Source organism: Mustelus asterias, chromosome 1 (genome assembly GCF_964213995.1).
Source record: "Mustelus asterias chromosome 1, sMusAst1.hap1.1, whole genome shotgun sequence".
NCBI lineage: Eukaryota > Metazoa > Chordata > Chondrichthyes > Carcharhiniformes > Triakidae > Mustelus > Mustelus asterias.
In genome coordinates, this window is record NC_135801.1 from 81719495 (window position 1) to 81734839 (window position 15345).

Sequence of the window (15345 nt, forward strand, 5' to 3'; positions counted from 1 at the left end):
AAGCCCAGATATTTTAGCTTATAATTATTTCTGTTCAAGAAACTGATTGCCAATTGTGATGCCATACGATTTTTGCAATTACAGTACATTGAATAATATTTTTAAGTGGCTGGACTTCAGACAGGAGTTTTTATTTTACTGCCATCCTGCTTTTGATTTTTTTCATAAACAGCATTATTGGTAACAATTGTGATTATAGGAAGCTAAGAAAATAGGAAAATAAGCAGGGCATTTAGCCCACGAGTCTGTTCTGCCATTTAGTTAAATCATGGCAAATCTTCATCCAACATTTTTTTTATTCATTCGTGGGACACGGGTGTCACTGGCTGGCTAGCATTTATTGCCCATCCCTAGTTGCCCTTGAACTGAGTGGCTAGGCCATTTCAGAGGGCATTTAAGAGTCAACCACGTTGCTGTGGGGGATCTGGAGTCATATGTAGGTCAGACCAGATAAGGACAGCAGATTTCCTTCCTTAAAGGACATTAGTGAACCAGTTGGGTTTTTACAACAATCAACAATGGTTTCACGGTCATCAGTAGATTCTTAATTCCAGAATTTTTTTATTGAATTCAAATTCTACCATCTGCCTGGTGGGATTCAAACCTGGGTCCCCAAAACATTAGCTGAGTTTCTGGAATAATAGTCCAGTGATGATACCTCTAGGCCATCGCCTCCCCATTCAACTGCTTTGGTTCTGTAACCCTTACCTAACAAAAATCTATCAATCTCAGTTTTGAAACTTGCAATTGACCAGCTGAACAACTTTGTGAGGGAGAGAAATCCAAATTTCCACTACGCTTTGTGTGAAGAAATACAGTTTATCTTCACCCCGAGCAGCCAAGCTCAAATTATATACTATGCCCCCCCTTGTTTTGGATTCTCTCAGCAGAGTGAATAGTTTCTCTGCATTTACCCTATCAAATCCTTTAATCTACTTAAACAGTTCAATTAGATTGACCCTTAATCTTCTAAATTTAAGTGAATATAATTTAACTCTTCTAGCTCAGTACCATTCTGGTGCATTTGCACTTGTACTCCTTTCAAGGCTAAGATTTCACACCTTAGCTGAGGTGTGACAAACAGAACTGAACGCCATACACTAATTGGGGGTTTAACCAGAGCTCTGTGCAGCGGTAGCATAATTTCCACCCCATTGTATTCCACCCCTCTTGAGATAAAGGCAACATCTCATTAACCCTTTCAGTTATTTTTTGAGCTTGTTCACTAGTTTTGAATGCTTTCTGCACTTGGACCGCTGAATGTTTCTGCTTTTCCAGTTTCCTCACTATTTAGAAAATACTCTGATCTATCTTTTAGGTCCAAAATAAACTAACTCACTCAGTCCCGTAATGAACTCCACCTGCCACAGTTTTGGCCACTCATGGAATGACTGAACTTTTCAAATTTCGTTTCAACAATTTCTTCACCTGTTCTTTGTTGGGGTGAAAATCAGCAGATCTCAGATATTTGTCTATCTTGAATGAATTAGTTCCTCCGTCACCATTTTAAAAACAAATTGTCTTACCTTCGGTTGTCACTCCAGGTAGTTCCTAAATTAATCCCATTGTTAGGGGAAAGCTGGGAACAAAGCCATCATTGCTTCTCATTTGATTACTCTGCCCATAAATTGCATCCTCCCCACAAGTAGCCAGTTCTTCAAGGTAAATTGCTTAAGGCATTATTGATCTAGTCTGTCCCTTCTCACCTTCGCTGAGCTGTGGTGAATCACCACACCTCCCTGTACCACTCGCAACCTCTTATCCCTCAACGAGGGTTACTACTCTTGCACCAAAACTCTCTGATGTGTTAAATTGTAATCAATTCTGTCCAAAACCTGAAATTGAGCTTAATTAGTCTCAGTTGGAGACACTTTCGAGAGATGTGTTTTTCAGGATGAACATCTGTTGTTCAAATCTTCACATCCATGCTTCATTGCCCTCTCCTATTGCTGCTCGCATGAGAAATGCTTGTGAAGTTATAGTTCTGTCTATATTCGTATCTACTTAGATTTTAACAAAACTGCTCTTCTCCCCTCTCTCAGGCTCCTTTCTCCCATACTAGCCAACTATCTAGCATGGACATATCTTTTTAACTGTGTTCTCCTCACTGTTACCAACTCACTCCATGATGTGCTCCCAACATCGAGCACTGGTTTCCCTATCTTACCAGTATTCCAGGCTAGTCTGTGGCCAGCACTTATTGCCTATTGCCCTTGAGAAAGTACCTTCCTGAACTACTGCAGTTTGTGTTACGAAGGGTGTAGTAATTTTGGTTAGTGGATTCAGTTTGGTGTAAATTAGACAGCTATCATCTTAAATCTTTCTAAATTATTAAAGTTGTTGGAAGGTTCATCCACATATTATTCTCAACCAAATGTCTTTATTCTAGATGAAAATCCAAACTTGCTTACCACTTTTGTCTTACAAATTTTAAATCTGATTTTAAATTTGGACCAAATTCTTTAAAATCTTTGCCACTTGAAACTTGTCCAAAACAGCCAACTGCATGGAATGAAAAAGTGAATCTTAATTCACGTTTAGCGATGTTAAGGCATTAAAGTATCTCAGGCACAGAAAAATGATAAAATTATACTCTCAGCTCTTGTATGCTTTGAGCAGAGAACAAAATTTCAGGAGTGTGCACGCCAAGATTTTAGAAACATAAAAACATAGGAATTAGGAGCAGAAGTAGGCAAATTCAGCCCTTTGAGCCTGCTCTGCCATTAGATTATGGCTGATCTCTCTCTGCCTGGTCTCAAATCCACCTCCTGTTCCCCATATCCCTTATCCCTCTTTTTTATTAGAAATATCTCTCTCACCTTCTTGAAACTATTCAAGAATGCAGACTCCACTGCACTATGGGGCAGCGAGTTCAACAATTCCATCCATTAGCACAGGGGTGTTCTAGTTTCTCATCTAGTTAGGCTGCATATGTCTTTACCCTGGAGCCTCAGGGTCCACATACAGAGTTTCAATTCACCTTCCCATTATTTTGTCAATTTCCCAAATGTTGATACAAGAAGGGCTATTTCGATTTACAATTTATCCACCAACAGCATTAAATCAGACTTCTCCAAACCTCCGGGCCCATAGAGCAAACCTACAACCAGAAATTTAAGCTTTGAGATCCAGGTTTCTGGGCCTTGTGGCTTGTTGCCCACAAGCTGTGGTTTGGACTGCCATGTACTAATGGAGAGAAAACCATTGGCATGTTTCTCTCTCCACACATGCTGCTTGACATGAGAGGCGGTCTCATTGAAAGATAAGGAATTTTCCTATTTTGAGACTAAGTGCCATGGTGGGGTGGGAATGGGGAGTGTTTCCTGCTGTGGATGCTGCTGGGAAAATATGCCAAATCTTCCAGCCCCAGGTGTTTCATGTTGTATTCAGTGACGGGGAAGGCTTGAATGGCACGTATTCTGCCATCGTGTCGGATGCCATATTGAAAAGGCTCCCAACATCACTGACCCACTAATGAAGTAAGAAGATGGACCTCCTGGAAATGAATATGGAAGTTCAAGAACACTCTGAGGCTGGAAGATTGACCCATCCAGGATACCAAATTTTGAAGGTCCATATGCAAATGCCCCCCCTGGCCCACTGCTGTGATACCAATGAGCATTTTAAGGTGGTATGGTGGCACAATGGCTAGCACTGCTGCCTTACAGCGCCAGGGAGCTGGGTTCAATTCCGGCCTAGGGTAACTGACTGTGCGGAGCTTGTGCATTCTCCCCGTGTCTGCGTGGGTTTCCGCCAGGTGCTCCGGTTTCCTCCCCAGTCCAAAGATGTGTGGGTCAAGTGCTTTGGCCATGCTAAATTGTCCCTTAGTGTCCCGGGATGTGTAGGTCAGAGGGATGAGTGGGGTAAATATGTGGGTTTATGGAGATAAGGCCTAGGTGGGATTGCTGTCAGTGCAGACTTGATGGACTGAATGGCCTCCTTCTGCACTGTAGGGTTTCTACGATTCTAGTGTTTAAATTGGATTTTAAAAGTTACAGAATACCTGCTTCATGCCCTTGTAGTTGTTAAAGCTTTTAGCCAATCGTGACTCCTAATTCTTCCATGTTAACTATTTCAAGTTCAGTGTTGGTCATATATGAGGTTAAACTCTCCAAATGTCTCATGTTTGAAGTTGCTGTAAATGAATTAACTGATAAAATCATGTTTAACAACAAGAATAATTCTAATGTACAGTTTAGCTTCAAGGACTAGTGATTTTTAAATAGTTTTCATTTCAGTTAATGAGTAAATTTTTGTCTGTAAAACCCTAGAGCAACCTTAAGAGGAGCATCAAGACTTTACCATTAAAGTCTGAGCAACAATGGAAATGTTACATTATATAGTTTTAATGCCTAAAAGGACGAAAGATTCTGCTGAGGAAGATGAGGAGTATGACAATAACTACTAACGGAATATACAGCTGACCACACATCTGGTGCAGTCTTTTCTGAATCACCGTTTTTGGATAGTTTAAATTAGTTTTATTGCAAAGGTGTATGTTTGCAAATTGGTGGAAGGAGGGAATCACTTTGAGGATCAGTTTGATTAGTTTCAGCTCTTTTGCCTTTTAAGCGAAACAATCATAGAAACATAGAAAATAGGAGGAGGCCCTTCGGCCCTTTGAGCCTGCTCTGCCATTCATTATGATCATGGCTGATCATCCAACTCAATAGCCTAATTCTGCCTTCCCCCCCCAAATCCCTTGATCCCATTTGCCTCAAGTACGATATCTAACTGCCTCTTCAATGTTTTGGCCTTAACTACTTTTTATGGTAGTGAATTACATAGGCTGACAACTCTCTGGGTGAAGAAATTTCTCCTCCTCTCTGTCCTAAACCACCTCAGAACTCCCGGTTCTGGACCCCCACCATCGGGAACATCCTTCTTGCATCAACCTTGTCTCGTACTGTTAGAATTTTATAGGTTTCAATGAGGTCCCCCCTCATTCTTCTGAACTCCAGCAAATACAATCCCAACTGACTCAATCTTTCCTTATACATCAGTCCCACCATCCCAAGAATCAGTCTGGTAAACTGCCTCTGTACTCCCTTTAAATCAAGAGCATCCTTCCTCAGATAAGAAGACCAAAACTGCACACACTGTTCCAATATTTCATTCCATTGAAACCAGTGCAATCAAAGACAAATGGGTTCTATAATTGGTGGATAATTCACTCTGCTAGATTAATGCTCAGGCACTAGAAACATGAGAAAAGATCTTAACTTACATCAAATTAAATTACTTAGCACTAGTCTCTATAAAGAAGCTTCTTCTAATCTGAACAGACTCCTCCCAACAACATCAGTTGATTTCAAACAAGTATAAATCACTGAAATATTTCCTGAACTGAAACTGATTCTATTCTTTTGGTTGGTATCCATTCTACTCACATTGATCCAAATTATACTGCATCTACCAATCATTTGCCCATTCGCTCAACTTGTCCAAATCACACTTGAAGGATCTCTGCAAACACCTGACAACTCACCCTCCCACTCAACTTTGTATCATCTGCAAATTTGGATATATTGCATATAGTTCCCTCATCTAAACCATAAATATCTGGAAGCTGATATCTGGTGTTTCCTTTGTACAAAGGAAAGTACAGCACAGGCACGGATCCTTCGGAACTACAAGCCTGTGCTGATTATGATGCCCTAACTAAACAAAAAAAAACCTTCTGCCCTTACTTGGACCGTATCACTCTATTCCCTCCCTATTCATGTACCCATCCAAATGCCTCTTATATGTTGCTAATGTGCCTGCTTCCACCACCTCCTCTGGCAGCGTGTTCCAGGCACCTACCACTTGCTGTGTGAAAAACTTCCCCCACTCATCTCCCTTAAACTTTCCCCCTCTCACCTTGAACCTGGACCCCCTTGTAATTGACACCTCCACCCTGGGAAAGAGCCTCTGACTATCCACCCTGCCTATGCCTCACATAACTTTGTAGACCTCTATCAGGTCTCCCCTCAGCCTCCGTTTTTCCAGTGAAAACAATCCTAGTTTATTCAACCTCTCCTCATAATCAACACCCTCGGGACCGGGCAATATCCTGGTGAACCTTCTTTGCACTCTCTCCAAAGATTCCATGTCCTTCTGGTAGTGTGGTGACCAGAACTGTACGCAATACTCCAAATGCGGCCTAACCAAGGTTTTATACAGCTGCAACATGATTTGCCAACGCTTGTACTCAGTGCCCCAGTCGATGAAAGCAAGCATGCCATATGCCTCCTTAATCACCTTTCCCACCTGTGTTGACAATTTTAAGGAACTGTAGACCTGTGTGCCCAGATCCCTCTGTATGTTAATGTTCCTAAGAGTTCTGCCATTTACAGTATAATTCACACCTAAATTTGATCCTCCAAAATGCATTGCCTCGCATTTGTCTGGATTCATCCAGTGACATGGTGGCACAGTGGTTAGCACTGCTGCCTCACAGCTCCAGGGACGGGGTTCAATTCTGGCCTTGGGTGATTGTGTGGAGTTTGTACGTTCTCCCAGTGTCTGCGTGGGTTTCCTCCGGTGCTATGGTTTCCCCTCTGTCCAAAGATGTGCAGGTTGGGTTGATTGGCCAGGCTAATTTGCCCCTTAGTGCCAGGGGGATTAGCAGGGTACATACATGGGATTACAGGGGTAGGGTCTGGTGGGACTGTTGTCAGTGCAGACTCAATGGGCCAAATGGCCTCCTTCTGCACTGTAGGATTCTATGAAACTCCATCTGCCATTTCTGTGCCCAATTCTATCTATATCCTGTTGTATCCTCTGACAATCTCTGGCACTGTCAGCTACTTCACCAATCTTCGTGTCATCCACAAATTTACTAATCGGACCACCCACATTTCCTCCAGATCATTTACATATTATAAACAACAGAGGTCCCAGCACTGATCCCTGCGGAACACTACTAGTTACAGGTCTCCATTCTGAAAAACATCCTTTCACGGCTACTCTGTCTTTTATGACCAAGCCAGTTCTGTATCCATCTAGCCAGCCCACCCCAAATCCCATGTGATTTTAGTTTTTGTACCAGTCTGCCATGCCTTACCTTATTAGAGTCCATATAAACTAAATCCACAGCCCTTCCCTCATTTTATCTTTGTCACCTCTTCAAAAAAACTCAATCAAGTTGGTGAGACATGACCTTCCCTGCACAGAACCATGCTGCCTGACACTAACTAGTCTATTTTCTTCCAAATATGCATATATCCTGTTCCTCAACATCTTCTCCAAAAGCTTCCCCACCACTGATGTCAGGCTTACCGGCCTATAATTTCCTGGATTGTCTCTGCTTCCTTTCTTAAACAAGGGAACAACATTGGCTATTCTCCAGTCCTCTGGTACCTCGCCTGTGGTCAAAGAGGATGTGATGATATCTGTTAAAGCCCCAGCTATTTCTTCCCTTGCCTCCGCAGTAGCCTGGGATAGACCCCATCCAGCTCTAGGGACTTGCCTACCTTAATGAAAATTAGAATACCCAACACTTCCTCCTTCAAAGTATTGATATTCTCTAGGGTGTTCGCGCACCTATCCTTGACCTCAACATCTGCCATGTCCTTCTCCTTGGTGAATACCGACACAAAGTGCTCATTAAGGATCTCACCAACTTCTGTGGCTCCACGCATAACTTCCGTCCATTGTCCTGGAGTGGGCCTACTCTTTCTCTTGCTGCCCTCTTGCTCCTAAAAATGCATAAAAAGCCTTCGGATTTTCCTTGACTCTGTTTGCTAAAGACATTTCATGGCCCCTTTTAGCCCTCCTAATTCCCCGTTTAAGTTCCTTCCTGCTTTCTCTCTATTCCTCAAGGGCTTTGTCAGTTTTTAGTTGCCTCAACCTATTGTATGCTTCATTTTTCCTTTTAACTATGCTTACAATTTCCCTTGTCACCCATAGTTCCTGAATCGTGCCGTTTCTATCCTTCATTTTTGCGGGGACATGCCTGTCTTGCACTTCAATCAACTGGCCTTTAAAAGCCTCCCACATGCCAGACGTGGATTTGTCCTCAAGTAGCCGCTCCCAATCCACATTCTCCAGTTCCTGCCTAATTTGGGTGTAATTGGCCCTTGCCCAATTAAGCACCCTCACCTGAGGTCCACTCTTGTTCTTATCCATGACTATCTGAAATCTTATGGAATTATGGTCACTAAGTCCAAAATGCGCCCCCACTGAAACATCGATCACCTGGCCTGGCTCTTTCCCCAATACCGAGTCTAGTATGGCCCCCTCCCCGATTGGATTGTCAACATACTGTATCAAAAACCCTCCTGGATACATCTAACAAATTGCTCTCCATCCGCACCCCTGGCTCTAAGGGGGTCCCAGTCAATATGGGGGAAGTCACCCACCACAACAACCCTGCTTTTTTCCTTTTCAGTATCTGACTACACAACTGCTCCTCTGTCTCCTGCGGGCTGTTGGGAGGTCTATAGTACGCTCCCAACATTGTGATTGCACCCTTCCTCTTCCTGAGCTCCACACATAATGCCTCACTGCAAGATCCCTCCAATGTCTCCTCCCTCAACACAGCTGTGATGTGCTCTCTAATCAACAATGCAACTCCCCCATCCCTTTTGTTTCCCCTTCCGTCCTGTCTAAAACAACGATGTCCTGCAACGTTAAGCTGCTAGTCCTATCCCTCCTTTAACCATGTCATTGTAATTGCAATAACATAATTCCATGTCTCCATGAGCAAGTTCCAGAACCATCCCCATGCATAAGGATCTATGTTATACAGATGCAGTGTACCAGTCATTACCCTCTTCCGAGGATTAACTAGACATGTTAGCAATCAAAATTAATTTGCTAATAAGTCCCCACTTTCACTGTTGTAAAGCACTGTGCTGACTGAAGGTTTCAAACACCATAGGTGAGAAGTTAAAAATGCAAGAGGGATGGACCAGAATTATTCATCTTAAAAATAAGCATCTTTCGTATCTTATGCTTTAACATCATGTTTTAAGGTTACCCAGGTTATAAAGATTTCCATAAACAATTGAAGATAGATCAATTGATAGATAGACGAACACTATTCAGTCCCAGCCAATTCTACAAACATCTTATTAATGAGGAAAAGTTGTTAGTATTAACTTGTAATCATATTTTTAAAGCAGTCTTTCCCCCTTCTGAAATATTGATAGAATTTATAGATCGAGAACATTGACCTTCTGTATGTAAACAGAATCCCAGCAGAGACAGAGACTGTATTTTCCTTGACTGGCTGCAGCTGCCCTCTGCTGTTCAAAAGGCAAGTTGAAAGATTGGCTTGTGCAGTTGCCCAAAAAATAGTTTGGAAATTTTTTTTCTTCTATATTAGACCAACGCAAGATTTTTTAAACGTGCCAAGATATTGTTTTAAAGGCATATACAATAATGGAATTATGTTACTACTGGAGATGCATTAAAACATTACAAGAAAAAAAGATTAGTAATTATGAAAGAAATATGGCAATAAATATACATTTTGTGATAACACATTTATGTTTTCAACTATATAGATTCATGGAGAAATCTTGATTTGTTTGTGAACTATTTTGACTGATTGATGAAAATTGAATGGCCATATCTGCTATTCAAATCTCAATCTATCTTATTTAATACACACATTATATTTAAATATGTATGCAATGGCTGTTATTAGTGTGAGCAATGATTTTAGAGTGAAGAAGTGGAGACATCAGTTCTGTTCTTTGTACTAGGTCCTCTACACAACTGATGATAAATACCAAGGCAGCAACATTTTAAATCCAGTGTGAAACACTGGCTGGAGGGCTCAAGTTTAAACATTTGGATGTCATAATTTCTGAATGACAGTACAGAATGGAGCAGAGGGGTGTGCAACTGATGTGATATGTATCAGGTATTAGTCAAAACTAGAGGCAGTCATCACAGCAGAAGGAAAAATCTGGACCCATCTGTGGTAAATTTTGCTTTTCACTGTCTGGTTAGCAATCTGACAGATCAGACCAGAACCCACCAGTTTTTCATTCCTTCAAAATCAGTGGGATCAAAGACAGATGTGTTTTAGAATTCGTGGATAATTCACTCTGCCAGATTATTGCTTGGGTGCTAAGAATAAGAGAAGATCCTCGAAAGGTTAGTCATGGCACGGATCAACTCCAGCATCCCAGACTGCCTGGATCCACTACAGCTCACCTATCACCGCAACAGGTCCACAGCAGACACCATCTCTCTAACCCTACACTCAACCCCGGAACACCTAGATACCAAAAATACCTATGTCAGACTCCTATTTATTGACTACAGCTCAGCCTTCAACACCATTCTTTCTACAAAATTAATCTCCAAACTCCGTGGCCTAGGGCTCGGCTCTTCCCACTGTGACTGGATCCTAGACTTCCTAACTCTCAGACTGCAGTCAGTAAGAATAAGCAATGACACCACCTCCACGATTATCTTCAACCCTGGTGCCCCGCAAGACTGTGTCTTCAGCCCCTTACTATACTCCTTATGACTGTGTGGCCAAATTCTGCTCCAACTCCATTTTCAAGTTTGCTGATGACACCACCGTAGTGGATTGGATCTCAAACAAAGATGAGACAGAGTACAGGAAAGAGATAGAGAATCTGGTGAAATGGTGTGATGACAATAATCTCTCCCTCAATGTCAGTAGAATGAGGGAGATAGTCGTCGACTTGAGGAAGCGTAGTGGAGGACACGCTCCTGTCTACATCAAAGGTGATGAGTTGGAAATGGTCGAGAGCTTCAAGTTTCTAGGTGTCCAGATAACCAACAACCTGTGCTGGTTCCCCCACGCCGATGTTATAGTTAAGAAATCCCACCAGCGCCTCTACTTTCTCAGGAGGCTCAGTAAATTCAGCATGTCTGCCAATTTTTACAGATGCACCATAGAAAGCATCCTTTCTGGGTGAATTACAGCTTGGTATGGCTCCTGCTCTAACCAAGACCGCAAGAAACTACAAAGGGTTGTGAAAGTATGCCAGTTCATCACGCAAACCAGCCTCCCATCCGTTGACTCTGTCTACACTTCCATGCTGCCTCGGAAAAGCAGCCAGCATAATTAAGGACCCCACACACCCAGGCATACTCTCTTCCACCTTCTTCCGTCAGGAAAAAGATACAAAAGTCTGAGATCACTTAACAATGGACTCAAGAACAGCTTTTTCCTTGCTGCCCATCAGACATTTGAATGGACCTACCTTGTATTAAGTTGACTTTTCTCTTCACCCTAGCTATGGTTGGAACACTATGGGGACTATTTTAGCATTTTTTTGTCTCAGTGCTGGGCGGACTTGAAACTTGAAGTATTTCAGATTCATCTTTTGGGCGAGCTTTCAGCACCACCCCTCCCCCCCCCCCCCTACACACTCTGTCTGCAAAATTCTGAGCAAGCCTGTTGCTCATTGCAGAAGCCTGTGGGCAGAGCTTAACTTGCCCAAAAGCCTGCAGGGCGAGGTGGTGCGCATGTGTTCTGGGCTCGCTAAACAGATGTTAAACAGCATTTAAATAAATTTAAATACATTAACCAGCCTCTTGCCCATTTTTGGTGAGAGGCTGACCGTGCTGGAAATTTGGCGCGAAAACCACCGCCAACCACTTTATGCCCCACTTTACGACCGCGTTGCGCCCGAAAGTGGGTGCAATGCGATGGTAAAATTGCCCCCTAAAGTTTGCACCCTCTCCTTTCCTTCTTCCCTCTATGTGTTCTATGAACTGTATGCCTAGTCGGTATAGTGCACAAGAAACAATACTTTTCACTGTATGCCAATTCATGTGACAATAATAACTCAAATAAAATCAAAAACCTACATCAAATCAAATCACTTGGCACTGGTCTCTGTGAAGAAGCTTCTTCTAATCTGAAGAGACTCCTCCCAACAACATCAGTCGATTTCAAACAAGTATAAATCACTGAAATATTTCCTGAACTGAAACTGATTCTATTCGTTTGGTTGGTATGCATTCTAAAAATAGACTTGCATTTGTACAGTACCTTTCAGAACCACCCAGATGTCCAAAAACACAGTCAATGCTGCATTTTAAGTGTGGTCATTGTTGTCGTTAGGAAACACAACAGCTAATTTGCACACAGCAAATTCCCATAAACGCAACATGAAAATGACCAATCTGTTTTCAGTGATATTGATTGAGGGATAAATATTAGTGAGAACTCATCTTAAACATAGAACGTCTGGCAGTGCAGCACTTCTTCAGTACTGCTTGGAGCGTCAATCTAGATTGTTATGCTTCAGTGCGAGGCTAGGACTTGAACCTACAAGCTTTTGGCTCTGCGACCCGAGTATTACCAACTGAGCCACGTGTCCCAGTTGAGACAGGAAGGAATTATAAATTTCTATGTCATCTGGGATACTCTGTACAATTCTCAGAAGGGTTTATACTGACTAGCCATTACACAAGCCAGAAGAATTTTTAAACTTCAGACAAACCAGCAGGGCCCTTTTATCATTTTTCTAAAAGATGCCAATGGGGAGGGGAGATGAGACAAGAGTCTCCCATCCCGCTGCACTGCTTTAACAGCACAACAGGCCGGGAGACTTAAGCGGAGGCCATTTAGCGGGATGCCCGCTGGGCACCACTGCCTCCACGTGTCACTACGTACCGAATTTCCAGCATTGTCAGCTCCGTGCCAGAAATCGGCGCGGAGCTGAATAAATTATCTAAATTATCATTACCATATCATTAGTGGGCCCAGGATTGAAATCTTCGGGCCCACTAGAGTCTCACCCCCCTGCCAGAAGCGTTTCACTCCAGCGGGGTTTACGACAGCTCTTCAGTAGTGGCGAGCTGATGGCCCTATCCCGCTAGAGTGAAAGAAGGCCATGGAGGCCCCCCCCCCAGGCGGTTGGGGTTAAGGGGAATGCCCTGTCGGCATTGCCAGCTTGGCAGTGCCAGCCTGGCCCTGGCACTACCCCAGGGCAAAGTAGCAATGCCCAGGGGGCACCTTGACACTGCCCACCGGGCAACGCCAAGGGGGCAGGGCCAGAGCCTATAAGGGAGGTAAGATTGGTGGGGGTGGGATGTCCCGCTGGCACTCTGCACTGGTATCAGTCACAGAGGGAGGAAGGCCAGCGATCACGGCTGGCCATTGGGTGCTGTGCCACCATAGGTGCTGTGTTGCCAAGGACAAAGGCAGCTGTTGTGATTCCTAATGCACATGTCGTGTTAATGGCCTGACTGTTACCCGCTCCCAAACACAATGGATTTCAACCAGAGGGTTGATTATTCAACATAAAAAACACTATCACATGACCTGAGACATGAGCTGTCTGAATTCCTTTAATTAATAACCTGTTGGATCTTAGTTTCAGGTTTCTGTTTGTCCTTGGAAGAGAACAGTAACTCCAGACAAACAGCCTGTCGCTGTCTACTACCATTGAACAGCTAGCAGCAGAAAGAGCTCCATCCAGGTACAATTGCCTGACCTCACCTACACTGAACTACTGGACCATTGGAACTGGTGCTTTCCAGCCTAATTCAACTTGTGTGTGTTTTCTCACCTCATAGAAACAAAACAATAGGAGCAGGAGGCCATTTGACCCTTCGAGCCTGCTCTGCCATTCACTATGATCACAGCGGATCATCCAACTCAATAGCCTGATCCCGCCTTCCCCCCATATCCTTTGATCCCCTTCACCTCAATTGCTAAATCTAACTGCTTCTTGTTGTTTTGGCCTCAACTACTTTCTGTGGTAATGAATTCCATAGGCTCACCATTCTCTGGGTGAAGAAATTTCTCCTCATCTCTGTCCTAAACAGTCTACCCTCAGACTGTAACTCCTGATTCTGGACAACCGCTCCATTGGAAACATCCTTCTTTCATTAACCCTGTCTAGTCCTGTTAGAATTTTATAGGTTTCTATGAGACCGCCCCATTCTTCTGATCTCCAGCAAATACAATCTTGACCGACTCAATCTCTTATCATACTTCTATACTGCCATCCCAGCAATCAGTCTGGTAAACCTTCTCTGCACTCCCTCTAGAACAAGAGCATCCTTCCTCAGATGAGACCAAAACTGTGCACAATATTCCAGGTGTAGCCTCTCCAAAGCCCTGTATAATTGCATCAGGACTCCCTGCTCCTGTAGTTGTGGAAGTCTCACTTCTGGAAGAATGGATCATCCTGTGGCAGTCACCAACATACCCTCCAAAGCAACCCAAAACAGACGTTTGATTCTGGACTCTCACAAAACCAGAACTTGTAGTTTTATTGTGGTTTGGTCTTGTAACCTTTCTTTTCCCTTATCTCTCTTTTATCATACGAGTGCAAAAATGGACATTCTGAAACAGTTTTGTGTGTGTGAAATAAACCAATGCTTTTATTTTATCTTATCCCAAGTTTGCTGGGTGAGTTATTCATAGAGGATCGGAACACCCCATATTCAAGAGTTGGAAAAAAATACACCATTGCTTATAAAGGGGGAAATTAAAAATCAAAAACACCTTTCTGTTTAAGGACGGGCTCTTTAAATTAATTCCCCTCCTGTCCACATGGTTAACATGTTCTCCTAGTATCAAAGCAAAGTCATTTTAAAAAATTACACTGAATATTACACTGTCTGGCACATCCTAGCATTAAAACAGGTCAGACAGTGAATGAGCTGATGGGTTAAGGTATCAGTTTTGCTCCCATGGTAGCTTTTCACCACTTAAGGTTATGGGCTCAAGTTCCACCCAGAGGTGTGACCACATAATCTTAGCTGAGATTTCTCTGCAGCACTGAGGGAGTTCTGCACCGTCAGATGTTTTCCGTTGGACAAATTGCTAAACATGCTAAGTTCCTCTAACCAAGAAGAACAATAGAGTTCTCCTCCGTATCCTGACCAATATTCACCCAACAACTAACATAATTAAGTTAGATTATCTGGTCTTTATGATATGCTGTTTGTGGGATCATGCTTTGTGCAAATTGGCTGATGCTCTTCCTACATTACAACAGTAACTACACTTCAAAAGTACTTCATTGGCTGGAAACCATTTTTTGGACGTTCTAATTTTGTGAATGATCTCACATGAATGCAAGTTCTATGTTTATAGAAAGATTTGTGTGCTCACCCATACTTATTTATTATATGGACGACAGTTTTCCTCATTGCTGCATTACTGAAATGTCACTGCAGTTGGGAGATTCGGCCCATTATAATTTAGTGAAAACTGCATTACCTCATTCAGGTTTTTGATAATGAAGTATCAATTTTGAAATTGGGGCCAGAATTTTACACTCCCCTACGGGTGAGTTTTTAAATGGGGGTGGAAGGGCGTGCATGGAGGGAGGAGTGTGAAATTGAAAGGATGGGATTCCCTCCTGCCTGCTCCGACCTCAATGATTTTACACTGGAAGAGGCAGG

The 15345-nt window shown here is 42.9% G+C and overlaps 1 protein-coding gene across 6 annotated transcripts in view; it reads right to left on the reverse strand.

Annotated features, from left to right (window-relative positions):
* mapk10 (mitogen-activated protein kinase 10) overlaps positions 1-15345 on the reverse strand; it is a 127633-nt gene that overhangs the window by 57989 nt on the left and 54299 nt on the right. The gene's annotated exons all lie outside the window — the stretch shown is intronic.